Source organism: Triticum aestivum, chromosome 4A (assembly GCF_018294505.1).
Source record: "Triticum aestivum cultivar Chinese Spring chromosome 4A, IWGSC CS RefSeq v2.1, whole genome shotgun sequence".
NCBI classification, from domain to species: Eukaryota; Viridiplantae; Streptophyta; class Magnoliopsida; order Poales; family Poaceae; genus Triticum; species Triticum aestivum.
In genome coordinates this window covers 62271264-62299140 of record NC_057803.1, presented here as the reverse complement: position 1 = coordinate 62299140, position 27877 = coordinate 62271264, and positions in this window count along the sequence as shown.

Here is a 27877-nt window from a genome sequence, read left to right as displayed (position 1 = left end):
CTCCCCCTTTATATGCGGGGGCCGGGGGCACCCCAAAGGCACACCAAGAATTCTCTTAGCCATGTGCGGTGCCCCCCTCCACAGTTTATGTTGGGGAACGTAGTAATTTCAAAAAAAATCCTACGCACACACAAGATCATGGTGATGCATAGCAACGAGAGGGGAGAGTGTCATCTATGTACCCTCGTAGACCGTAAGCGGAAGCGTTATGACAACGCAATTGATGTAGTCATACGTATTCATGATCGACCGATCCTCAGTACCGAACGTATGACACCTCCGCGTTCAGCTCGGTGACGTCCCGCGAACTCACGATCTAGTAGAGCTTCCGGGAAGAGCTTCGTCAGCACGACAGTGTGGTGACGGTGTTGATGAAGCTACCGACGCAAGGCTTCGCCTAAGCACCGCTGCGATATGATCGAGGTGGATTATGGTGGAGGGGGCACCACACACGGTTAAGAGATCAATGATCAATTGTTGTGTCTCCAAGGGGTGCCCCCTCCCCGTATATAAAGGAGTGGAGGAGGGGAGGGGGCCGACCTCCTATGGCGCGCCCCATGAGGAGTCCTACTCCTAGGAGTAGGACTCCCCCCTTCCAAGTAGGAGTAGGAGAGGAGAAGGAAGGGAGAGACAGAGAGAAGGAAAAGGGGGCGCCTCCCCCCTCCTTGTCCAATTCGGACTAGAGGGGGAGGGGCACGCGGCTGCCCTGGCCGCCCCTCCTCTTCTCCCACTAAGGCCCATTAGGCCCGATATACTCCCCGGGGGGGGGGGGGTTCGATAACCCCCCGGTACTCCAGTATATGTCTGAAACCTCCCGAAACACTTCCGGTGTCCAAACATAGTCGTCCAATATATCGATCTTTACGTCTCGACCATTTCTAGACTCCTCGTCATGTCCGTGATCATATCCGGGACTCCGAACTACCTTAGGTACATCAAAACACAAAAACTCATAATACCAATCGTCACAGAACTTTAAGCGTGCGGACCCTACGGGTTCGAGAACTATGTAGACATGACCGAGACACGTCTCCGGTCAATAACCAATAGCGGAACCTGGATGCTCATATTGGTTCCTACATATTCTACGAAGATCTTTATCGGTTAAACCGCATAACAACCTACGTTGTTCCCTTTGTCATCGGTATGTTACTTGCCCGAGATTCGATCGTCGGTATTTTAATACCTATTCCAATATGACTCTGCCAAGTTAAAAGCGTCCCATCATAAATGGCATTTCAACAAATTAGAAGCAGCGCATGCTATAAATCATATGAAAGATGCAACTAATATCACACTGCATATACTAAAGGTGTCTCGTCATATTGATTTATGCGGGATACAAAAAAATAGTTTTATGTAAGGACATGCTTAATAGACAGATGTACTATGTACTAAAAACAGGAAGGCATGTCACATTAATAGGTATAATGTATAAACTAAGCAGAATAGCACATGCAATTTAACTAGATTGGAAGAATTACAATCTAGACACCATATGCAACATGTAACCATATATCACGCTGCCAAGTTAGAGCAAGCACCTGCGATGCTAGTGTAGGGGACATGCAGTAATCAACTATAGAGCTACGTTCACTATCTTCATCTAGCCTTGTTGTTTCTTGAGAATCATGTGGGGAGGCTGATGTTGCATTCTTTAAATGAGGATCTTTTATCACAGTAGTCCACTGGCCTGACTGCCTCATCATAAGTGATTGATGAGGGATACACAAGAACATTAGTTTGATGTAAGAACATGGTTAATAGACAAATGTACTAGTATGTACCAAAACAGGAAGGCATGTCATATTCAAAGGTATAGTGTGTAAGCTAAGCAGATGCAATTTAACCAAATTGGAAGCAATACAAGCTAGACATCCGGCTGGAGTGGTGAGCATGATCATCTAGGACGTGAGAGCCTGGTGGGAGGCGGGCTGCTTCGCCACCATCATGGCTTTTTAGTTGGCTTCCAGGTGATGCATGCCTATGCTGGGCTTGTCACTGGCTCGGCCAGTGCCCTGACTAGCTATTTGTCTTCTGGTGTTCCCGGGATGGTGGTTCATGTAAAAAATATCTTTCCTTATCTTGCTAAAGACCGACTTCGGCCTTTCGAATACAAGCTAGACACCATATGCAACATGCAACCAGATATGACACCGTGAAGTTAAAGCAAGCACCTGGGATGGTAGTTCACGGCGAGCGAGATCATCAACTCCAGAGCTACGTTACCATCTCCATCTGTTAAACATCCAACCTTTAAAGCGAAAACACGTGTCTCGCCTACCCGCGAAGCAAGCACGAGCGCCTTCTCTCTTTTCTTTTCTGCTTCTGTGAAGGCAGAGTCCGAAATACCCTTGCATAAAAACACAATAGTAAGAGTATGGGTGAAGTGTGTGCAGAACTAGTGCACTATAAAAGTAGCAGATAGTAGGTGGCTGAAAAATAAATGACAGGAGACATATGATAGCTCTACAGCATTGCATGGCATTCTACTCCGTGTAATATATGAGCACAGGAAATGCAGGTACTCCTCCAGCACACCACCACATGTGGTCCTATCAAGATAACAGTCGACTGAAAATAAATAGGTCAGTCGACTTTTTTATGAACCGTCCGATCTATAAGGAACGGGCAGATGGCCTTCGTCTACCTCCCGCCAGTCACTGTTGACAATCTTTCTCGAACCGCCAGCGACCACCGGCCCAGACCCCTGCCTCCATCGCCCTGCCCTCCCCTCGACCTCACACCACCACCGTGCTTGGCAGCGCCCCCAGGCCATCCCTTTAATCCCGGCCGACCTCCAGATCGGGCGCCAGTAGCTCTAGGCCCCACATGCCCCTAAGATAAACACGAGGCGCTGCTTCCCCGGTGTAATAGGCGGACTAGCGCCTGTTACGCTAGGGAATGATTCCGTCAATTAGGAATCAACTGACCAGGAATTGAAATCCAGGGAGGTGACGGACCTCTAGCTAAGGTGAAATAGTATATGAGGAGAAACCTTGTGCATCGTGAGTTACTAGGAGTATCTAGTATCAAGAAGAAGCGGTCAACTAGTGTCTTCTGTGGGATGAATACCGTGCAAGAAGACACGTAAGATTTGCACGAATAAGGGAAGAGGAGTACCATTTTCGGTTGCCGGTGTGGTCTCCTCCACATGTCGCGGCGATCTTCTTCTTTTTGCCAGGGGAACCGATGTTTCGGAGGAGGGTGCAGGCTTGGACGAACCCATGGCCAAATTGTTGACTGTGTTGCCGTGGCCGTATGTCGGCGAAGGGGAAGCAGATCCGAGGCGGCGAAGGATGATGTAGTAGGAACAACTCCGGTGCGGTGGACGGTGGCGAAGTTGGAGCGGCAGCGGTGAGGCGCAGGACGACATGGTTGAACTGGCTCGGGCTCGACTTCAACTACTAGTCGTGGAGGGCGTTGCGGTTGAGGCTGCGGTGGACGACGACGTCGGGGTATCGGCTCCGGCGTGATGGAGGAGGGCGGCGGTTGATGGGTAGGATGGGGTGGCGGACGGAGGACGCCGGGGTTTCGCGGCAGGTGGAGAGGTAGTTTTGGCGCCCACGGAGTACGAATGAGGAATCAGACAGGGGGTGTGGGGGAGCTAAGGGAGATCCATGTTTCGGTCTGGGACGCGCTTGTTTTTGGCTTTTTTGAATAGATGGGACGCGCTTGTTTGAAATTTGGGGAAAGTACAAACTTTACCCCCCTCTTAAATTTCGGACCTACTGCGGGTCGGGGGTATGATGGTAATCCCAGGTGTGCCAATGGTGTGCGGGAGCGATTTCGGCCGCACGCATGTGTGCTTAGGTGGCCATTGTGTATGAATGTTTTTCGGAGGCAGTTGCGTGGCGTCTAGAACAAACCTACCCCGGTTTAGAGCTTTGGACGTCGGGCCGGTAGGTTTCACGGGTCGGAGTTAGAAAAGTAATTTCCTTCTACTACCAAACATTGGTCTCCCTCATATGAAATTGCAATGACGACCACCGGTCTTGTTAACGATTGCCTAGGATAATTCCGCACACCGACCCATCATTGTGGAACACTCGCTATTTATAATATTTAGTAATATATTCTAACTTTATTATAACATCACCTACTTTTATATATTAGTTCTCTGATATCATGCAAAGTTATCCTCTTCATACCCACAACGTAGTTTTATTTCTCGTTTCTAGTTGGAAGCAAACGTTCGGTGCACGTAGAGTCGTATCAGTGGCAGATAGGGCTTGAGAGAATATTGATCTTACCTTTATCTCCTTGTGGGTTCGACACTCCATACTTATCACTTCCACCTTTGGGAATTGCTATGATGATTCCCTGCACTTGGGGATTATCAAGCTCTTTTCTGGCGCCGTTGCCGGGGAGCAATAGTGTGGGGTTGATATTCTCGTGTGTGCTTGTTTGCTTTCTTCACTAAGTAGATTTTGTTTTCCCTCTTTGTTTCTGTTTAATTGTGGGTGAAACATACAATTTTTTAAAAGAATGAAAATACAAAAAAATTACTTGCCTCTCATGCCTAATTTTTTTTTCAATAAGAGAAGTGGTTGGAAGGTTATGCATTGGATAAGTGAAGGTCGACCTTGAACACTTGTGTTCATGCTCATGGAAACAATGTAAAAAATTTCATGGAAGATTCTCTGAAAATAATTATCCCCTTGTATATATCCATTGTATTATAAAAATAATGTGCCAAGTTTTGGTTTTAGGGTGATTAGATTGCCTGTTTACTTTGTGCAGTACAAAAACAGAAACTTTGGCTGTAGCGCGTGAATTTACATTTTTTACTGGAAAGTTAAATGGGTTTGAAACTTTTTTCACATTACTTCTGTACAAATTGTTTAAATTTTCATATTTTTTAGAATTTTTGGAGTTACAGAAGTATACTAAACTTCCATATTACTACAGACTGTCTTGTTTTTGACAGATTCTGTTTTCTATGTGTTGATCGCTTATTTTGATGAATCTTTGGGTAGTATCGGGGGGTATGAACCATGGTGAAGTTGGAATATAGTAGATAAAGTGCTAATATTAAATTGGAATGAATTTGCAACAGTACCTAAAGGTAGTGATTTGCTTTAGTATACTAACGGATCTCACAAAGTTTTTGTTAAGTTTTTGTGGATGAAGTGTTCGAAGAACGAGGAGTTACCGATGTGAGAAGAATAAAGAGAGGCAAGAGCTCAAGCTTGGGGATGCCCAAGGCACCCCAAGTAAATATTCCAAGGATACTCAAGCATCTAAGCTTGGGGATGCCCCGGTTGGCATCCCATCTTTCTTCTTCAACAATTATCGGTATACCTCGGTTTTTGTTTTGTTCACATGATTTGTGTCCTTTGTGTTTTTCCTTTTTCTTTAAGAACCATGCTAGTATGAGATAGCCCTTCATTGATTTATAGAATGCTTCATGTGCTTCACTTATATCTTTTAAGTATGATCTTATAGAATTGCTCTTTGTGCTTCACTTAAATCTTTTGAGTATGGTTTTATAAAATGCTTCGTGTGCTTCACTTATATATTTTGAGCTTGGATATTGGTTAGTCTATATTAATTGTAGAATTCTCCATGAACTTCACTTATATCTTTTGGAGTATGAATAATACTATAATCTAAAGTGGATTTGGAAGAGTGTCAACTTTAGTTAGTAATGATTCCTCTATTTCGGAGGAGGTTCCCATTGATTATGAGAACAAAGTTGTTATCTATGATGATTATTGTGACGACATGTATGCTATAAAGAATAATGTTAACCATGAAACTTGTCATCATGATTTTAATTTTCAATTGGATTATGCCTCACATGATAGTTACTTTGTTGAGTTTGCTCCCACTATTCCGAATGAGAAGAATTTTGCTTATGTGGAGACTAGTAAAATTTCTATGCTTGTAGATCATGAACAGAATAATTTATGTGATGGTTATATTGTTGAACTCATTCATGATGCTACTGAAAATTATTATGAGGAAGGAATACATGCTTGTAGAGTTGCAATAATATCAAGTTTCCTCTCTATGTGCTTAATGTTTTGAAGTTATACTTGTTTTGCCTTCCTATGCTAGTTGATTCTTGTTCCCATAAATTGTGTGCTCACAAAATCCCTAGGCATAGGAAGTGGGTTAGGTTTCGATGTGCTAGTCATATTCTTCCCGATGCTCTCTTTATGTTTCAATTCTTATCTTTTATGTGAGCATCATTGAAATCATCATGCCTAACTAAAAGGCATTAAAGAAAAGCGCTTGTTGGGAGACAACCCAATATTTAACCTTAATGTTTTTTGTGTGTTCTCATGATTAAGCTACTGTATTAATCATGTATTATAGCTTTTGTTTCAATAAAGTGCCAAGTAAGACCTTTGAGAAGACTTGGATGAAAGTTAATGTGATCTTGCTGTAAAAAACAAAAACTTTGCGCTCACGAGATTAGCTGTCATTTTTACAGAAGAGTGAGATTGAGTTGATTCCTTTTTCAGAAGATTAATAGACAAATTCCTCACGTCCACCAATTTATTTCATAATTTTTGGAGCATAAGAAGTATGGTTGGTGTTCAGATCATGACAGACTGTTCTGATTCTGACAGATTCTGTTTTCATTGCATAGTTTGCTTGTTTTCTAGTTTCTATGGCTTATATTTCTCAATATAAATTGTAGAAATGATATGGTACAGTAGGAATTGTGTGAGAACAATTATGAACCTTGTCTTTGACAGTACCAAAGTGAATGGTTTACTCTTTATCATACTAACCTATCTCACGAAGTTCCGTTAAGTTTTGTGTGATTGAAGTTTTCAAGCTTTGGGTGAGATATCAACATGAGGAGAAGAAGGAGTGGAAAGACCCTAAGCTTGGGAATGCCCAAGGCACCCCAAGGTAATATTCAAGGAAGACTCAAGCGCCTAAGATTGGGGATGCCCCGGAAGGCATCCCCTCTTTCGTCTTCAGAACTATCGGTATACCTTACTCAGAGCTATATTTTTATTCGTCACATGATATGTGTTTTGCTTGGAGCGTATTTTCAATTTTACTTGCTGTTTGAATAAAATCATTGGATCTGAAATCTTGAATGAAAAAGAATCCTCCCATGGCTATTTAATTAGTTGACTACTCAGTATTCTTCACTTATATCTTTTTGGAGTAGTTTGTCATTTACTCACGTGATTCACATATATCCTATGAGTAAATGGTTGAATGAATTGAATATCATAAGTCTGAATTTATATACGTTTCATATGCTTATAACATGGGTAATAACGACTTCACACGTAATAAGTATAGATAGTAAACTTATTGAAAGTTAGCAAACGCAGAATTGGTCACTTGAACAATTCATGAAAGAATAATGAAGGAAGAGATATTTCACATATAAATATACTATCTTGGACATATTTTGTAATTGTGAGCACTCATTAAAATATGGCATGCTAAAAAGTGATGTTGGACAAGGAAGACAACTTAATGGGTTATGTTTTCCTATATTCGAAACGTTATATTGTCTTGGATCATCCAACATGTTGAGCTTGCCTTTCCCTCTCATGCTAGCCAAATTCTTTGCACCAAGTAGAAATACTACTTGTGCTTCCAAACATCCCTTAAACCAGTTTTGCCATGAGAGTCCACCATACCTACATATGGATTGAGGAAGATCCTTCAAGTAAGTTTTCATCTGTCCATGCAATAAAAATTGCTCTCTAAATATGTATGATCTATTAGTGCGAAGAAAATAAGCTTTATACAAACTTGTGACAGGGAAGAAATAAAAGCGACGGACTACATAATAAAGGTCTTTATCACAAGCGGCAATATAAAGTGACGTTCTTTTGCATTAAGATTTTGCGCATCCAACCATAAAAGCACATGACAACCTTTGCTTCCCTCTGCGAAGGGCCTATCTTTTACTTTTATCTTCTACCCTTATACAAGAGTCGTGATGGTCATCACCTTTCCTTTTTACACTTTTTTCCTTTGGCAAGCACTTTGTGTTGGAACGATCCGGATATATATATCCACTTGGATGTAGGTTTTCATAAATTATTATTGTTGACATTACCCTTGAGGTAAAAAGTTGGGAGGTGAAACTATAAGCCCCTATCTTTCTCTGTGTCCGATTAAAACTTCGAACCCATAAATATCACATGAGTGTTAGCAATTGTGAAAGATTAAATGATAGTTGAGTATGTGGAGTTTGCTGAATCAAAGCTCTTACAAAGACCCTTCCCGAAAATAAGATGAATTTAAATTGTTTGACGACTAAGAGCACGGTTTGTTAGTTTTCAAGAAAGTTTATGATCTATACTTTAACATGTGAATAACTTGTTACTTGATCATGAGAAGTTTTGTGAGTTGAGCTACTGTTATGATATATAATGATGCTAGAAAAAGTGATTGGAACTATCATTGATCAAACTTATGCACTTGCTAGCATTCACACTTCATAAATTATTTCTTTTATCATTTACCTACTCGAGGACGAGCAGGAATTAAGCTTGGGGTTGGTAATACGTCTCCAATGTATCTATACTTTATGAAGTATTCATGTCAAGTTTACAATAGTTTTATATGATTTTGGTATGATTTGATTAGAACTAACCTGGACTGACGTTGTTTTCAGCAGAACTACCATGGTGGTGTTTTTGTGCAGAAATAAAAGTTATCGGAATGCGATGAAAATCAACAGAGAATTTTTCTCGAAAATATAAAAAATACCAGAACAAAAATCTACCGGAGGGGAGTCCCGTGGGCCCCATGAGGGTGGGGGGCGCGCCCCTGTGCCTCATGGACTTCCCGTGGGGCCCCTGACTTGTTCTCGACGCTAACCTCTCATATAAATGCCCAAACCTCCAGAAAATAACCTAGATCAGAAGTTCCGCCGCCGCAAGCCTCTGTAGCCATGAGAAATCAATCTAGCCCCTCTCTGGCACCCTGCTGGAGGGGTCCATCATCACCGGAGGCCACAGAGGAGGATCCCGGAGGGGCCATCATCACCATGAAGGCCAAGGACCAGACGGAGAACCTCTCCTCCTCTCTCTCGGTGGCGCTGGAGTGCCATCGGGAGAGGAATCATCGCCGTGGTGATCGTTTTCATCAACATCACCATCCTCATCTCTTTTACGCGGTCCACTCTCCTGCACCCCACTGTAATCCCTACTTGAACATGGTGCTTTATGCCACATATTATGATCCAATGATGTATTGCCATCCTTTGATGTTTTGAGTAGATATCCTTCGTCTTTGGGTTGATTGATGATCTAGATTGGTATGAGTTGTATGTTTTATTTTGGTGCTATCCTATTGTGCCCTCCGTGTCGCGCAAGCATGAGTTCTTCCTGCTGTAGGGTGTTGCAATACGTTCATGATTCGCTTATAGTGGGTTGCTTGAGTGACAGAAGCATAAACCTGAGTAAGGGGGTTGTTGTGTATGGGATAAAGGGGACTTGATGCTTTAATGCTATGGTTGGATTTTACCTTAATGATCTTTAGTAGTTGTGGATTCTTGCTAGAGTTCTAATCATAAGTGCATATGATCCAAGAAGAGAAAGTATGTTAGCCTATGCCTCTCCCTCACATGAAATTGCAACGGCGACCACCGGTCTTATTAACGATTGCCTAGGATAATTCCGCACACCGACCCATCATTATTCCACACTCGCTATTTATAATATTTAGCAATATATTCTAACTTTATGATAACAACACCTACTTTTATATATTAGCTCTCCGATATCATGCAAAGTTATCCTCTTCATACCCACAACGTAGTTTTATTTCTCGTTTCTAGTTGGAAGCAAACGTTCAGTGTACATAGAGTCGTATCAGTGGCAGATAGGACTTGAGAGAACATTGATCTTACCTTTAGCTCGTTGTGGGTTCGACACTCCATACTTATCACTTCCACCTTTGGTAATTGCTACGATGATTCCCTACACTTGGGGATTATCAAGCTCTTTTCTGGCGCCGTTGCCGGGGAGCAATAGCGTGGGGTTGATATTCTCGTGTGTGCTTGTTTGCTTTCTTCACTAAGTAGATTTTGTTTTCCCTCTTTGTTTCTGTTTAGTTGTGGGTGAAACATCAATTTTTTAAAAGAATGAAAACACAAAAAAATACTTGCCTCGCATGCCTAAAAAGTTTTTCAATAAGAGAAGTGATTGGAAGGTTATGCATCGGAGAAGTGAGGGTCGACCTTGAACACTTGTGTTCATGCTCATGGAAACAATGTAAAAAAATTCATGGAAGCTTCTCTGAAAATAATTATCCCCTTGTATATATCCATTGTATTATAAAAATAATGTGCCAAGCTTTGGTTTTAGGATGATTAGATTGCGTGTTTACTTTGTGCAGTACAAAAACATAAACTTTGGTTGTAGCGCATGAATTTACATTTTTTACTGTATCCACTTCTCCCTCATCTTCTTCAAGTTAACCACGTGTTGCTTCTGCCATTGTTCTGCCTCATGTGGGACGTGGATCGGCTTGGTAAAGCACTGACACGTGGGACCGCATGTTAGCAAACTGCCAGGCCAACGTCCTCTAAAAATAAGAAACCTCCCCCGCCATCCGCGTGGCAAAATCACCTCCTTTCTACTAATCTTGATTCTTTAATTTTTTAGATCAACATAATTGAGATTTGTATAGATAGCACACATGAGCAAAACTAAGTGGTACGGTTAAGGGCATCCACAATGTGTAGCCAAATGTGAAAATAGCTTTTGGCATCGATGGGAACCATTGTGGACGGTGCTGCCAAAGCCAAAAAGATGGAACCAAAGCTCCCTGATTGATTGATTGAAGGAATAGAAAAAAATGCAACGTCTCTCCTCTTGCTCCCGTGCTTGGACGCATGTAAAGTTGCCCTGTTTGGATACTCTAACTCAGTTAGAGGTTAGAATTAGATTCTAACCCCGAACTAACTCTAACCAAAGAGGTGTTTGGATGGCAGGGTTAGATGGAGCGCGGATACGACGAGGCACCTTCACGGGCGGTGCGAGAGGGAGGGAGGGAGAGGACGAGAAGCTTCAAGGAAGTGGGAGGGATCTGCTGTGGGAAGAGCGAGAGAAAAAGATGTTTTTAGTGGTCCCGAGAAGAACTAACCCGAATAAGCACATCCTGGGTGGGTTAGTTTTTTAGGGTGGGTTAGATGCATCTAACCCAAACTAACCCTCCTGTTTGGATATTTTTGGGTTAGTTAAGTCCAAACTAACCCAAACTAACGCTAACCCATGGATCCAAACAAGCCTAATATGGAGCACAGAGTCTACTCCCTGTCCCTTCTATCATAAATCACAAAGCATTGAGGTGTCAAATCACAAAGCACGGATGAAGCAACCATCATTTAACTCTTCGCTGACTCTGCTTCTCCATCGTCTTCTTCGAGAAACCACCTCACCGCACTAAGCTGGACGGACGACGCTATTGTGTACTACTACCTCTGTCCTAGTTTATTGGTCCCCATTGTATTTCGTGCCATATTTTGACCATAGATTGAATCAACAAAATGTTCATGCATGTTAAAACAAATTATATTATTGAAAACTATGTTCAAATATGAATCCAACGATATAGTTTTTGTTGACATGCATCAACATTTTGTTAGTTAAATCTTTGGTCAAAATTTGACACAAACTACAAAGAGGACCTATAAACCAGGACGGAGGTAGTAGTAGTACTAGTGCATTTACGCGTCCTTTTGGTTCACCCGATTTCCTGGATGTAAATAAGGCGGTTGTCTCGGCTTGCAGGCGACACTTGCGAACGACTTACCGTGGTCTCCCTCAATGGTGTTCTCTGTCAAATGCACTTTGCAAAACCACAACGTTCGAGATATCGTGGACGTCACCGCAATGGGGAAGGAAGTCAAATAGTTACTACCTCCATTTTTTGTACACAAGGCCAGTATATCAAAATTACAATTTGCAACAAGCCACTAACACCATTCGAGGCAAAATTGATGGGGTTTGCATCGTACTAGCAACCAATGACATTAATATACCCTTGCATGCATGCGGAAGTGAGAAGGTTGGTTTGTATGGCGCTGCATTAATCAAGCGATGAGGAGTGAGATGGTTAGCTCTTTGGGCTTTGGAGAAAAAAATACGCATTAATTGACACGTCAAACAAGGATTTGTATCGATTAATCCCGCGAAGGAAAACCCCGCCTTTCTTTATTAACACTAGTACTCCTAGTACGTATGTACTAATCCTGTTTGGGTCTAGGCCTTGCATTGCCATACTTCGCCACACATTTTTGCCAAGCTTGCCTAATGTTTTCAAAATTAAAAGGAGGTACACTTGCGCACGGCTGTCGCGGTCGCACGACACCCTCACACGGTCGCTCTGCACCCTCACACAGTCGCTCCTACACGCTGTAAACCCAATCAAGGGAATGCACCCCTCACTAAGACGTGCTACCACATGTGAACAAACCAAACTCAGCCATCCTACCGCTGACACATAATTTTTGTTCATACAATATGTTTATCCAACCGCATGTTGGGGAGGATCCGTACGGCCCGTGCGGTGGTCTGTTGGGGAAGAAGAAAAGGTGAGGAAGAAGGGCTAGGAGACGTAGGATATTCATCCAACCGCCTGAAATGGTAGACTGACCCAAATGATGAAAGTCAGGCGACTTGCATAACAATATATGTTTTACACAATAAAAGATCCCTATAAACAACAACATAAAGAAAAACTATCACTGCTCATGGAACGAGACGACCCCATGCGTCTTTGGCTGTGGGCCCGAACCAGCCATAGCTGCCAACGTGTGTCTTCGCATCGTGGTTGTCCTAGGTCTCCAGCTACTCGTTCACACGGAGTGTGTGGGCACTCTACACGGACGAGAGCACCGCCCGGTTCAAGTTGAGGACTGTCAGCATTCTGGGAACGGGGGTGTCGGTGTCAAAACCGGCGGATCTCGGGTAGGGGGTCCCAAACTGTGCGTCTAAGGCGAATGGTAACATGAGGCAAGGGACACGATGTTTTACCCAGGTTCGAGCCCTCTTGATGGAGGTAAAACCCTACGTCCTGCTTGATTAATATTGATGATATGGGTAGTACAAGAGTAGATCTACCATGAGATCAGAGAGTCTAAACTCTAGAAGCTAGCCTATGGTATGATTGTATGTTATGGTTCTGTCCTACGGACTAAAACCCTCCGGTTTATATAGACACCGGAGAGGGTTAGGGTTACACAAGGTCGGTTACAAAGGAGGAGATATCCATATCCGTACTGCCTAGCTTGCCTTCCACGCCAAGTAGAGTCCCATCCGAACACGAGACGAAGTCTTCAATCTTGTATCTTCATAGTCCAACAGTCCAGCCAAAGGATATAATCCGGCTGTCCGGAGACCCCCTAATCCAGGACTCCCTCAGTAGCCCCTGAATGAGGCTTTCAATGACGATGAGTCCGGCGTGCAGTATTGTCTTCGGCATTGCAAGGCGGGTTCCTCCTCTGAACACATCACAGAAGAATTTGAATACAAGGATAGTGTCCGACCCTGCAAAATAAGTTCCACATACCACCTTAGAGAGAATAATATTTCCACAAATCTTAATCTGCTGACACGTTTCGGCAACATGACATCATGCCATGGCTCGGTGATTATTCGAACCGTTTTTCTTTAACCAGCTCCACACATAACGCGAGGCGGTTTCTTGACATGTCTTGTCAAAGCAGAGATCGTGTTCCCCTAATTACAGGATTCTCATCAATACGGTCGTGGGTAACCCAACCGTGTCTAGGATTCCTAGATTATAGGCAAGTCCCAAACGGCTACGGAGAGGACGCTTGATATTCACCCTCTTTATAAAGGGACAAGGCTTTTACTTTTTTCCCTCCCGTGCTCAATCGAATCCTTCCCCCGTCTCGAGTTCTAACACCTAAAGCCCATGTCAGGTGCTTCCGACCTTCAATCATGTCCGGATCTAGCCTTCAAGGCCGGTGGATGCCCTCCTCCGTTACGGAAGAGGATATCAAGAAGTTGAGGGAGGCCAGATACCTGACCGCCGAAATTTCGCATAGGCTGCCCACCCGAGGGCAGGTCATCCCTACTCCCGAACCCGACGAGAGCGTCGTGTTCGTCTCCCACTTCCTCCGAGGTCTAGGCCTCACCCTGGATCCCTTTGTTAGGGGTTTGATGTTCTATTACGGGCTAGATTTCCACGATCTAGCCCCAGACTCCTTTCTCCACATCTCGGCATTTATTGTCGTATGTGAGGCCTTCCTCCACATTACCCCTCACTTCGGACTGTGGCTCAAGACCTTTGACGTGAATCCGAAGATGGTCGAGGGGCAACATGTAGCGTGCGGAGGCGCATTAATAAGTAAAATCGCGGGAGCTCCATGGCCAAAGGGTTCCTTTCCAGAGGTGTCTAGATTATGGCAGCGGGAGTGGTTTTACATCACAGCTCCCAGAAGTGCCAAGTGGGTGGCTGCTCCTGCTTTTGGCTCGGGCCCTCCACCACAACTCATGTCATGGATTAGTAGAGGGCTGAGCTGGGGTCCAGCCAAGGACGTGCCTGTACTACAGAGCCGCATTCAAGATCTCTTCGAAGGAGCTTTCAGTCTGGTTACGGTGGTGCAAGTCATGCTGGTTCGACGAAACCAGCCATGCAAACGCCGGCCCCTCCGTATGTGGGAGTTCAACCCGGAAGGGCCGCGCACTATTCAGAATTTCCTCGGCCTGACGCACGGGGAGATGTACAAATCATTCTTTGGACCCCAAATAGAGTGTCCGGATACTACCGAGGACGTGGGCCTGAGCAGCAACCGTACCGCCGACCAAGTAAGTAATCCTCTAGCCGAACACACCGTCTTTCATTTACCATGACGTTATTATGAAAAATCGCTCTTTGACCAGGACTGGCTAACAAAGGCGAAGATGATTCGGTGTTCGGCCCCCCTTCCTGAGGGTTTGGAGAATCCGATACTGGAAAAGATGCTCGAGCTAGCACCTTGCTCGGAGCCCTCGAAGGAAGATAAAGGGGGGAATAATGAGTTCAAAAGCAGGCCCCATCGCTACCAATTCCAACCAAGGGAATGAGCGCCTCCATGAAGGAGGATAACCAAGGGGAAGAATCTGACCTTTTCTCGCTTCGTGGAAGGAAGAGGACTGCCTCTGAAGATCCGGAAACCAAGGCTTCCAAACGGGAGAAGAAGTCTCCACCAGAGGGTCCTGCCTCGGAGGGTGGTTTTGCCGCACAGAGTCCGCGCGAGGATCATCCCTCCAACGAGCTGTAAGTAATCAAAAAGTACTTTAATAGTGGAGATATACTACCTTACCTTTGAGGAAAATAACCGAAGCGTTTATCTTGCAGTTCGGATCTTAGCCCTTCTCAGCAGAGCTCGTCTTCGGGGGATCTTCTTCCGGAGATGATGGAGAGCGAAACGCCTCCCCCGGACTCCCCCGCGCTCAAGAAGCGGGCGACCTTGAAGTGTTGTCACGGAGGGCCTCTCCAGATCCGGTGAGGCCAGAAGGTAATCCTATAGTCACCCGAAGTCCCCAGCATCCGGCTCTCGAAGAGAGCAATCAAGAGAGTCCGGCACCGTCTGGTATGCAGTCGGACGTACTGAGGGAGTTGTTGGAGCGAGCGGCCATCTCAGAAGAACACCATACGTTGACGGGGACGGTGATGGAAAGAATTTCGTCCACCGAAAGCGGATTGCATGAAGCCTTTATGAGTCTAATGACGGGCTTTGAGGTACGTGAAATGATATACTTTTTGATAGTGCCGCACATTTTTAGGTGTGCCCAATGTAGATAGTAGCCCCTGAGACTCTGGTTGTCGTCGAGAACGGCGGCGAACAGAGGATCGTAGTCCCATGTAATAACCATACCGCTTTATGTGCAGGTGATGGGAGCTCCGATGGCTGGCCGGACTAATGAGTTTGCCGAACTAAAGCGGCAACTGGATGCGGTAGATGCCGACATCGAGCTTGTTAACAAGCGGCTTGACGAGGCACAGGGTAAGTAATGTTTTCTGGTGAATGTCACATAGTAAGAGCAGCATGATGCCAATATCTTTAATATGTTGTGACTGCAGATGGAGCTGCCACCGTGGAGACCCTTCGGGCAGAACTTTCCCGAGCCAAAGAACAAGCAAGGAGTAGTAATGCGGCTGCTTTGAAGGCGGCCGAAGAGTTGAGAGCCGAGAAGGCCGCGCATTGTCAGAGCAAAGAAAAGATGGCCAAGATAGTTGTAAAGTTAAAAGACACGGCCGACCATTGCCAGTTCCTTGAAGAAGAAAACCGAGCGAAGGCAACGGACCTTGAAAAGGCCACGATGGCGACCAAAGACACCCGCTCTGCTATGAGGGCGAAGGAGGAGGAGCTACGTGAAGCCGGGGATATTGCGGTTGGGAAGCCCTTTCTACTGCAGAGGAAGTTCGGAGATCCGCGGTATGCCCCTCTGGATCAGCTGTGGAGTTCGGCAGACGCATATATGGACTTGGCGGCGAGCGCTGTCGATGCGGCCGAATACTTCCGAGATCAAACAGATCGTGAAGTGGACAAGCTGTTCCAGTCACAATTTAACGTTCCAGAGCGTCCACTTCCCTTGACTGATAGGCTTGATGAATGGGCCGAACTCAATAGATTGTCCGGACTTGCCATGAGGTCCGTCGTAGATCATTTGTGGCCGGAAAAGCCGAAGCCGAACAACTATTTCAGTTTAGTACAGTAGTTCCTTGGTGCGGTGCCGCGCATCAATGCGATGAAGAGGTCGGCATGCATAGAAGGCTCGCGGATGGCCCTTGCCCGTGTCAAAGCATACTGGGCGGAGATGGATGCTACCACTGTTGCGGCGCAGGGTTCAGCCATAGGCCGAGTGGCTGCCGAGCACTATTTTGAAGAAGTTCTTGAGGGTGCTCGTTTGATAGAGGCCCAGTGCTCGAAGAATATTATGTTTGAGTGACATGTATTCCCATTGTAAAAACAATGTTTTTATGAAATTTATTAAGGTTGTATTTATACTTTTGCCCGAAAGTAATATGATGCCTCATGTGCGGCCGTTTATCTATACATGTGTATAACCTGAAAGATTGCAGTCGTTGGCTTCAGCCCCCACGCATATAATGCGGGGGTGTTCGCAGAAGATGCGTATTCACACTTAATCCAACGTCTTGGTCCTAATAAGGAGGTGATGGCGCAGGGAACTAGGCAACCGGACTATAATGCTTTAACACTTTCACTTAGCCATAGGAGTTTGACAGTGGGGCTACTATATAGCCCCTGGTGGCTCCGCACTCATCTGAATTCGGGGTGCGTACATGCCTGGCCGGGAAACGGCCCTTCGTTAAGGCGGAGGGATTCTAACATTCCGATAGGTCATCGAGTGGTTGACCGGTATCACGCTATATCATGACAGTCAGTTTTCGGCTTTCTCTACTGAGGTGCTCGTCCGGATGAACCAGGGCACAATCGCAGTAGTTCTCCTGGTGCCGCGTTAGCCGATAGAGCGGAACGTAAGGCAGCAAAACACAGGAGCCGGGCAAACCCAACATTTGACCAAAGACATGATTCAGAGCTGATGCATATAAGGCCAAACTCGCGACGCCGAACACTCCGTAAGGTATTCGGTCTTTATGGTGTAAACCGGGCCTAAACAGTGCCCTTTGTAAGAAGCCCGTGGTGTCCAGGTACGTGCATTATTCTGACGTGGCCACATGCCAAGACGTCAGCATCCTTCTCAATTGTACTGAGAATCCGAGGGATGTGTATCAACAAGAGACAGTAAAAAAGGGTTTACGCAGGGTCTTAATCTAAAAAGAATCCTTGGAACGGGTCCCTGCTGCCCGTCTGCGCCTGTGTCTCCGTTGTGCCGTATCCTGGACGGGTGTAGCATGATGGTCATCTGTAAAAGAGAGAAACTTAGGTGAAAAGTTGTCGTGCAAAAAGGCAGGTTTAAAGAAACCATGTACAATTCAATATGAGTAAAAATTGCCACTTGTCTGCGCGCGTTGAGCCCCTTGTATTTGTAATAGGGGTATGGCCATCAAACCTGTATGAATTACATATAGCTGCGCTGGACTCGTCTAACCGTGTCCGTGGTCTTGACGACCTATCAAATGCTTTAGTTGGTGAGGCCGTTTTTAGTGTGCGGCTGTCAAGGCAGTCGCACTCTCTTCGGCGTGCAAGGATCGCTCAATATTTCCATTCACTATAATGATGCCACGTGGACCGGGCATCTTAAGCGTGAGGGAAGCGTAATGCGGTATTGCATTAAAGCGAGTGAAAGCTTCGCGTCCAAGTAGTGCTTGATAGCCACTTTGGAACGGAGCAATGTGGAATGTTAAATTTTCACTACGGAAGTTATCGGGGAAGCCGAATATAACCTCTAGTAGCAGGGAGCCCGTGCAATGAGCCCCTGGGCCTGGCGTTACTCCTTTAAAGGTAGTATTGCTGTGGCAAATTTTCGTTGGGTCTACCCCCATTTTGCGGATTGTGTCCTGATATATCAGGTTTAGACTGCTGCCACCGTCCATCAGGACTCGTGTGAAATGGTATCCGTCAATTATTGGGTCTAATACCAAGGCAGCCCATCCTGCATGCCGGATACTTGCTGAGTAATCCCGATGGTCGAAAGTGATCGGTTGAGACGACCAGTGGCAGGACTCTACGGTGATGGGCCCTTGGGCATATTTCTCTGGGAGTGCCGCCTTGTTTCTCCCCTGGATCACGTGTAATACGTTCACTGTTTTGACTTCTGGTGGAAATTTCTTTTGTTCCCTAGTGTCTTGCTTGAGAGGCTCATCCTTGTCTTCGCTTGGTGTATCCTCCCCCTTGTGTACGGCGTTGAGCTTGTCGGACTGCTTGAAGACCCAACATTCTCTGTGGGTGTGATTTGCAGGTTTATCAGGGGTGCTATGGATCTGACATATTTGGTCCAGAATTTTGTTTAGGCTGGACAGTTCATCTCTGGCGCCTTTAGAGGGCGGCTTTTGCTGACCTGGCCAAGAACTTCTGAATCCGGTGTTTACTGCCGTGCTCTTCGTGCTGTCTTCTTTATTCCGGCGCTTATTATTTTTGCTGCGCCGTGATTTCCCATTTCCATCTCTAACTTCGGATGTACTGGGGTCGCTGGTGCTACATCTGGCTAGCCAGCTATCCTCACCCGCACAAAAGCAGGTCATGAGGCTTGTTAATGCTGCCATTGTTCTCGGCTTTTCTTGGCCGAGGTATCTGGCAAGACATTCGTCGCGGATGCTATGCTTAAAAGCTGCCAAGGCTTCGGCGTCCGGACAGTCGACTATTTGGTTCTTTTTAGTAAGAAACCTGTTCCAAAGCTTTCGGGCTGACTCTCCGAGCTGTTGAGTTATATGACTCAAATCGTCCGCGTCCGGAGGTCAGACATAAGTCCCTTGAAAATTTGCCCGAAAAGCATCTTCGAGCTCTTCCCAGCTTCCAATGGAGCTGTCGGGGAGGCTTTTAAGCCAGTGCCGAGCTGGCCCTTTGAGTTTGAGGGGTAAATACTTAATGGCGTGGAGATCATCTCCTCGAGCCATATGTATATGGAGGATATAGTCCTCAATCCAGACCCCAGGGTCTGTTGTTCCGTCGTATGCCTCTATGTTTACGGGTTTGAATCCCTCTGGAAATTCATGGTCCAGCACCTCATCGGTGAAACATAGGGGGTGTGCGGCACCCCTATATCTGGGTGTACCGTGTTGTTCGGATGTTTGTTGTGTTGCATCGTATGCTGGAGTGCGCTTGCGTGGTCCATAGATGGATCTGGTTGCGCCGTCCTTTTGATGTGAGCCCTCGCGTGGATTGCGTATTGGCTTATGTGCGGCGTTGTTTGCCACTCTATGTTGGCCGTGAGGTCGTCCCTCCGGCCAGATGGCCGTTTTAATTTTTGGTTGCGGGGGATCTAAGGCCTCCTCATCGAATTCAGGTAGCAACTTCCGCTTCGGGTAGCTCTTGGCGTGGCGATTACCGCCGTACTTCGTTGCTGAGTTGAGTACTTTACTCCATTTGATTCGGAGTGTGTCTTGCGCAGCCTTGAGCCTTTGTTTCTGCTTTTTTAGACTCCTCGCGGTGGAAACAAGCCTTTGACGGGCATTATGTTGCTCCGGGTGTCTGTCTGGTGTGATGTCGTTCGGACTATTATCTTTGACAGAGTCGGGTTGTTCGGTTTGATTCTCCGTGTTGCCGTGGTCCGGCGATGGTTCACCCTGCTCTAACGCTGGGTCTATATGATCGTTGTTTCTGCCGAGGCGCGATTCGGAGTGGCGCTTACGCCGCCGCTTTGACTGCTTCTCGAGGGGACAACCCTTCGTTGGGTCCTTCTGTTCCTCGTCGTCGCCGTCTTTTGGTGTGTCCACCATGTATACGTCATGTGATGAAGTGGGCGTCCAGTGCCCTGTTGGTAGTGGTTCCTGTTTGTCTCCTGCATCGTCGTCCATACCGTCGATGTCTTCGGGGTCAGAGTCGAGCATGTCGGTTAAGTCATTGACAGTGGCTACTAAGTGGGTGGTGGGTGGGCGGCGAATTTCTTCGTCATCCGCATCCCAATCCTGCCGGACATAGTTCAGCCAGGACTCTCCTAACAAGGAGAGAAACTTTAATGAGTTCAGCATGTCACTGAAGGGCAAGTGCTGAAAGATATCCACGGAGTTAAACTTCATGATCGGCACCCAACCGGATTCGATAGGAACGGGCGCAGGCGGTTCGGAGTCCGTGCCCGGAGAGGTATCCGACAGTTTAACAACACGGCTCTCGTGAAGGGTAAGATCGATATTCGGCTCGATCGCCGTTGGGGATGCGGCCTCTGTGGCGGGGTCTGTCCACCCGTCCATGGGAGGTGCACCTGGCTCCAAATTAAGGGCTGGAGCGGCTGCCAGTGTGATCTCTTGAACACTGTCCGATGGCAGAGCTAAATCGTACTCATCGTGACTGCGTGATGCACAAGGCAGAGGCCCGAATCCGTCGAAGATCACGTCTCCACGGATATCGGCCGTGTAGTTTAAGCTTCCAAACCTGACCTGGTGGCCAGGGGCGTAACTTTCGATCTGCTCCAGATGGCCAAGCGAGTTGGCCCGCAGTGCGAAGCCGCCGAACACAAAGATATGTCCGGGGAGAAAAGTCTCACCCTGGACTACATCGCTATCAATGATCGTAGGAGCCATCAAGCCTGACGGCGATGACACAGAGGAACTCTCAATGAAAGCACCAATGTCGGTGTCAAAACCGGCGGATCTCGGGTAGGGGGTCCCGAACTGTGCGTCTAAGGCGGATGGTAACAGGAGGCAAGGGACACGATGTTTTACCCAGGTTCGGGCCCTCTTGATGGAGGTAAAACCCTATGTCCTGCTTGATTAATATTGATGATATGGGTAGTACAAGAGTAGATCTACCACGAAACCCTAGAAGCTAGCCTATGGTATGATTGTATGTTATGGTTCTGTCATACGGACTAAAACCCTCCGGTTTATATCGACACCGGGAGGGTTAGGGTTACACAAGGTCGGTTACAAAGGAGGAGATATCCATATCCACACTGCCTAGCTTGCCTTCCACGCCAAGTAGAGTTCCATCCGGACACGAGACGAAGTCTTCAATCTTGTATCTTCATAGTCCAACAGTCTGACCAAAGGATATAATCCGGCTGTCCGGAGACCCCCTAATCCAGGACTCCCTCAGGGGGTCCCCAGACTTGCCTGCCTGCGGCCTGCAGCGTGGCTCAAACGGGGGCCCAGCGCGGTCCATCTTCATCAGCTCAAGCTCAAGACCCTCGCGAGGGTTCAAGCCTCGCGGGGCGGGCGACAGGAAGCTTCCTTAGATGCAGCCTCATCAGGCAGGCTCGCGAGGAGGCGGAGAGATCAAGGCAGGGGTACCTCGCGAGGAACCCGTGACGCAAGCATGACGACCAAGACCAGGCGGGCGCCAGGCAGGCGCCGGCCTGCGCAGTGTCCTTGTTTCCTCTTTGGTGCAAAGGGGGCAAGCACAGGCCAAGGCACCGGGCAAAGGTTACCATTCTGGTGCAACGAGACCAAGACCAGCAGAGCGTCAGGGCGGAGGTCACCGTGGAGCCCAAGACAGTGTCATCACCAGTGCTTTTGGCAGCCGAAGACCACCTTTGGTCAGGATAACTTGTACTAGATGTTCCCCTTCAAAATGGCCAATTGTTGGCGCCCTTCCCGCTCATTATTTTGGGGAGAGGCCCAGGGCCTCTATAAATAGAGCTAGCCACCACAAAGTAGACAAGGGATAGAAGGGACCGAAAAGAGAGATAGATAGAGAGAGAGGCGACTGAACTCACCCTAGCAGTTCATCGCACCAGCTCAAGAACACCTCTCGTGAGGCTGTTCTTCCCTCGTACTGTTCCTCATCAGCCCCTGAGGCAATCCACCACACCACACACTAGAGTAGGGTATTACACCACTACGGTGGCCCGAACCAGTATAAACCTTGTGTCCCTTGTGTTGTTCGTTGTTTCCAGCTCAAATCACGCGAGGAGATTGGGCGTAGATTGGTAGGGGAGAGATCTCCGCGCGCACCCCAGTGTTCGAACCTCAAGGGTCTGCCGGAACCCGAAATCCGACATTTGGCGCGCCAGGTAGGGGTGCGCCGGGGCCCTCCCTCCTGACGACCCGCTCTCCCCCGACATCGCATCCCGCCCTCATGGAGGACAACACGCCGCCCGCTCCAGCAACGGATGCCGACACTAGGGCTAGGGGGCTCCAGGCCTTGGCCCCCGCCTTGTGACAGGTGCAGTGGCCGCGCAAGTTCAGGCCCAAGATGCCTCCGCGCTACGACGGCGCGACATACCCGATGATTTTCCTGCTGGCGTACAAGGAGGCCGTCCTCGGAGCCGGGGGCGACGATCAGGTGATGGCCAACTGGTTACCCATGGCCCTAACCGGCATCCCGCGCGCGTGGCTCCTCCACCTGCCGACGGCCTCTGTCACCTTCTGGGAGGAGCTGGGCGACCTCTTCCTCGCCCGTTTCGCCGCACCAGCGCCGCCTGTCGTCGCAACTCTCCTGGGTGGCTCCCAGGCACCACCCTCAAGTCATCATGTCAAGCCGTTCGCCCACCGGATCAGCATCGCCTCCAAGCGTCGAGAAGCCCCCCCGGGCTGGGTGGCGCCCGAGGCCGATCTAACCTTCGACTCGGAGGACCACCCCTTCAACCCCATTGGTTCGGGCGCGCTCCTGATGCTGTGCACCCACAAAATCTGCCAAGTGGCCGTCACGAGGACCCTCATCAATGGTGGTGCCGGCCTCAACGTGCTCTCGGTGGAGGCCTTCAGCCTCCTCCACGTGCCGCTGGAGCGGCTCCAACCCAGCAGGCCTTTCTCGGGCGTCGGAGACGGTTCCACCGCCTCCTTGGGACAGATCCGCCTCCCAGTGACCTTCGGCACCTGCGACAACTTCCGCACGGAGCTGATTGACTTTGACATCGCCCCCGTTGGCCTCCCCTACAACACCATCCTCGGCTATCCGGCCTTGGCTCGGTTCATGGCAGCAACTCACCCAACGTACAACCTCATGAAGATGCCCGGAAGTAGCGGCGTCCTTACCGTGTCAGGAGACACAAGGGATGCGCTGCAGGTGCTCCGGCTTGTTTTCAGGGCGGCCGCGGTGGCGCAGCCCACTAGCACCGACGCCCTTGAGCCCAAGGGGGCTGCACTGGCTAAAAAGAAGCAGTTGTTCACCCAAGACAAGGCGGAAACCAAGCAGGTACCAGTCGACGAGGACGGGTCCACTGGCGCCACCTTCACCATAGGGGCCAACCTCGAGCCCAAGTAGGAGAAGGCCCTGATCAGGTTCCTACACGCGAACAAGAAGGTGTTCACGTGGGAACCAGATCAGTTAGCGGGGGTCCCAAGGGAAGTGATTGAGCATCACCTCAATGTGTGCCCCAATGTGCGCCCCGTGAAGCAGAAGGCAAGGTGGCAGTCTACTAAGAAACAAGCTTTCATCATTCAAGAGACCCGGAAGCTAGAGGCGGCATGGGTTATTCGCGAGGTCCGCTACCCTGATTGGCTGGCTAATTCGGTCGTTGTGCCTAAGAAGGGAGGAAAAGAGTGCATGTGTGTCGACTTCACAAACCTCAACAAGGCCTGCCCGCAGGATCCATTTCCGCTCCCCCGCATCAACCAGATAGTCGACTCCACCATAGAGTGTGACCTATTATGCTTCCTGGATACCTTCTCGGGCTATCACCAGATCAAGATGGCGGTAGAAGACATGGAGAAGACGGCTTTCCTGACCCCGCGTGGAGTGTACTGCTATACGTGCATGCCGTTTGGGCTCCGCAACGCAGACACAACCTTTCAGCGGCTGATGCACATCGCCTTAGGCCGGCAGCTCGGGAGGAACGCTGAAGCTTACGTCGATGACGTTGTGGTGAAGTCTCGTGAGGCAAGAACCCTGATACAGGACCTGGAAGAAACCTTTGCAAGCCTCAACGAAGTGTACCTACGGCTCAACCTGGAGAAGTGCGTATTTGGAGTCCCCTCGGGCAAGCTCCTGGGTTTCCTGGTATCCCACAGGGGCATCGAGGCCAACCCGGAGAAGGTCAAGGCAGTCGAAGACATGAGCCCGCCGAGGACCCTCAGAGAAATGCAGAAGCTCACCGGGCGTGTGACTGCGCTGGGGCGCTTCATCTCCAAGCTGGGGGAACGAGCGCTGCCCTTCTTCAAGCTGATGAAGAAAAAGGGCCCCTTCGAATGGACTGAAGAGGTCGACAAGGCATTCCAAGACCTCAAGAGGTACCTTACCAGTCCGCCAGTGATGGTAGCTCCGCGTCCTCGTGAGCCCCTGGTGCTCCACCTTGCGGCCACCCCCTACTCCGCCAGCGCAGCCCTGGTGGCGGTCAGGGAGGAGCACTGTGCTAAGGCTGCATCGACCGTCCGAACTGAAGAAAAGCAAAGCCAGGAGGGCCTCGCGAAGGCCGCAACCACAGCCGGAAAGGAACAGCCGCAGCAGGAGAACGCACCCGGAGCAGGAGAGGCCTCTTCAGGTGACCAAGCACTGGGAGCTCTGTCGTCTCAAGAGACGCCTCGACCTCTGGAGGACGCAAGCTACGCCAGCACCCTCAACCTCGTCGAGCATCCCGTGTACTTCGTCAGCATGGTGCTACGGGACGCAAGGGCACGGTATCCCATGCCTCAAAAACTCCTCCTCGCGCTACTAGTGGCCTCACGCAAGCTGCGCCACTACTTCCAAGGACAACCCATCAAAGTCGTCTCAGCATACCCCTTGGAAAGAGTGCTCAGGAGCCCCAACTCAGCTGGAAGGGTCGCTGAATGGAACATTGAGCTATAGGCATTTCAGCTAGAATTCAGCACGACCAGAGTTATCAAGGGAGCCGCACTTGCGGATTTCGTGGCAGAATGGGCAGAAGCGTCGGGTCTCGAGGCAGGCGAAGACCGATCACTTTCCCCGGGAAGTGAAGCACCGGACGGCTGGGTCATGTACTTCGATGGGGCGTTCTCCCGACACGGTGCGGGAGCTGGCGCAGTGCTTGTGTCCCCTACCCATGACAAACTCTACTACGCCGTACAACTCTGCTTCCAGCACAGAGAAAAGGTCTCCAACAACATAGCGGAGTACGAAGGCCTAATAGCAGGCTTGAAGGCCGCAATTGCCTTAGGGGTAAAGCGCCTCGTCATCAAGGGCGATTCGCAGCTCCTCGTCAACTTCTCCAACAAGATATATGAGCCAAAGGACGAGCACATGGAAGCCTACCTCGTTGAGGTTCACAAGATGGAGAAACAGTTCTGGGGGCTGGAGTTGCAGCATGTGCCTCGCGGCATCAATCAGGAGGCTGATGACATTGCCAAGAGGGCGTCCAGGCGGCTGCCTCAGGAGCCTGGCGTCTTCGAGGAGCGGCTCTTCAAACCCTCGGCGATGCCGCCACTATCGGGCACGGCGCAACCAAGGGAGGAGCTCCCTCAGCCGCCTGCCTCAGGAGCCCCGGTCTACGGCCCAGCCTCAGGGGCACGCCTGCTCCTGGCGTTAGAGCCTCAGGAAGGGTGTTGGATCCTGGAGCTCAAGAACTACCTGATGCAAGGGACTCTGCCGGAGAATGAGGAGGAAGCGGAGCGTGTGGCGCGGCAGGCCACGACTTATTGCATTAGGGATGGAGAGCTCTACAGGAAGCGACCAAATGACATGTCCCTACGCTGCATCTCCCGAGAGCAAGGGAAGGAGCTACTGGCGGACATACACGATGGAGACTGCGGGCACCACTCGTCGTTGCGGACCCTCGTCGGCAAGGCGTTCCGCAGTGGATTCTACTGGCCCACGGCGCTCAACAACGCCGTTGAGCTTGTGAAGGCTTGCGAGGCCTGCCAGTTTCACGCTAAGCAGATCCATCAGCCTGCGGGGGGTCTACAGACTATACCCCTCTCATGGCCGTTCGCAGTTTGGGGACTGGACATTCTGAGCCCGTTTCCTCGGGCGCCAAGGGGCTATCGCTATCTCTACGTCGCCGTGGACAAATTCACCAAGTGGGCTGAGGTGGAAGCCGTCCGCTCAATCCCGGCAGGCTCTGCGGTCAAATTCATCAAGGGCCTCGTGAGCCGATTTGGGGTGCCCAACTGCATCATCACCGACAACGGTTCGCAATTCACCAGTAATCTCTTCAAAACATACTGTGCTAACCTCGGAACGTAGATATGCTACGCTTCGGTAGCACACCCCCGGAGCAATGGCCAGGCCGAGCGGGCCAACGCGGAGGTCCTGAGGGGCCTCAAAGCCAGGACCTTCAAGAAGAAGTTGGAGGCATGCGGCAGGGGCTGGTATGACGAGCTCCAGTCCGTGCTATGGTCAATCCGCACAACTGCGATCAAGCCGACTGGCGAGACCCCGTTCTTCCTTGTCTACGGGGCAGAGGCTGTCCTCCCTCACGAGGTCAGGCGTCGCTCCGCACGGGTCCTGGCGTTCGACGAGACGCAGTAGGACACCATGCGGGGGACGGATCTTGTGCTAGGGGAGGAACGCCGTCGAGAAGCCGCGCTGCGAGCGGCAATGTATCAACAGGCGCTGCGACGATACCACTGCCGCAACATCCGCCCCAGAACTCTTGAGGTAGGGGATCTCGTGCTCAGACGGGTTCTCTTCAGGGAGGGGCTGCACAAGCTCTCTCCCATGTGGGAGGGCCCGTTCAAGGTTGTTCATGTCTCCAGGCCTGGCTCCGCGCGCTTGGAGACCACAGAGGGGGTACCCATCCAGAACGCGTGGAACATTCAACATCTCCGGAGGTTCTATCCCTGAGCGAGGCCTAGCGCCTAGGAAAGGCCCGGTGCTTGTGAAGAAGGCGAATGCCTGTGAAGCTGCATTTTGGGAAAGGCCCGGTGCCTGTGAAGAAGGCGAATGCCTGTGAAGCCGATGTGTTTTGGAAAAGGCCCGGTGCCTGTGAAGAAGGCGAATGCCTGTGAAGCTGCATTTTGGGAAAGGCCCGATGCCTATGAAGAAGGCGAATGCCTGTGAAACTGCGTTTTGGGAAAGGCCCGGCGCCTGTGAAGAAGGCGAATGCCTGTGAAGCTGCGTTTTGGGAAAGGCCCGGTGCCTGTGAAGAAGGCAAATGCCTGTGAAGCTGTCGCATTTCGAGAAAGGCCCGGTGCCTGTGAAGAAGGCCAATGCCTGTGAAGCTCGCCGCCTGTGACACTCTCACGTAATAATGAGTGGGGTTGTACACGCCCCGGAGTCTCCGGAGTGTCGCCCTCGGGCCTCGGAGGCTCCCGCCCACACCTAGTGGCAACACTTAGCTCCGCGCTGGTGAGAAGACGTCGAAGACTAGAATAGGTGCCGGACGCGGCTTTCCCATTTGCTTTCTGCAGTTGGCTTGTTTATTCCCGTTTGAAGTTTTATTGGAGTTGCTGACGTTCCTGGCTTGTGACTCTTTGCCTTTCTCGCTCGCTTGCCTTGTTTTCTCTC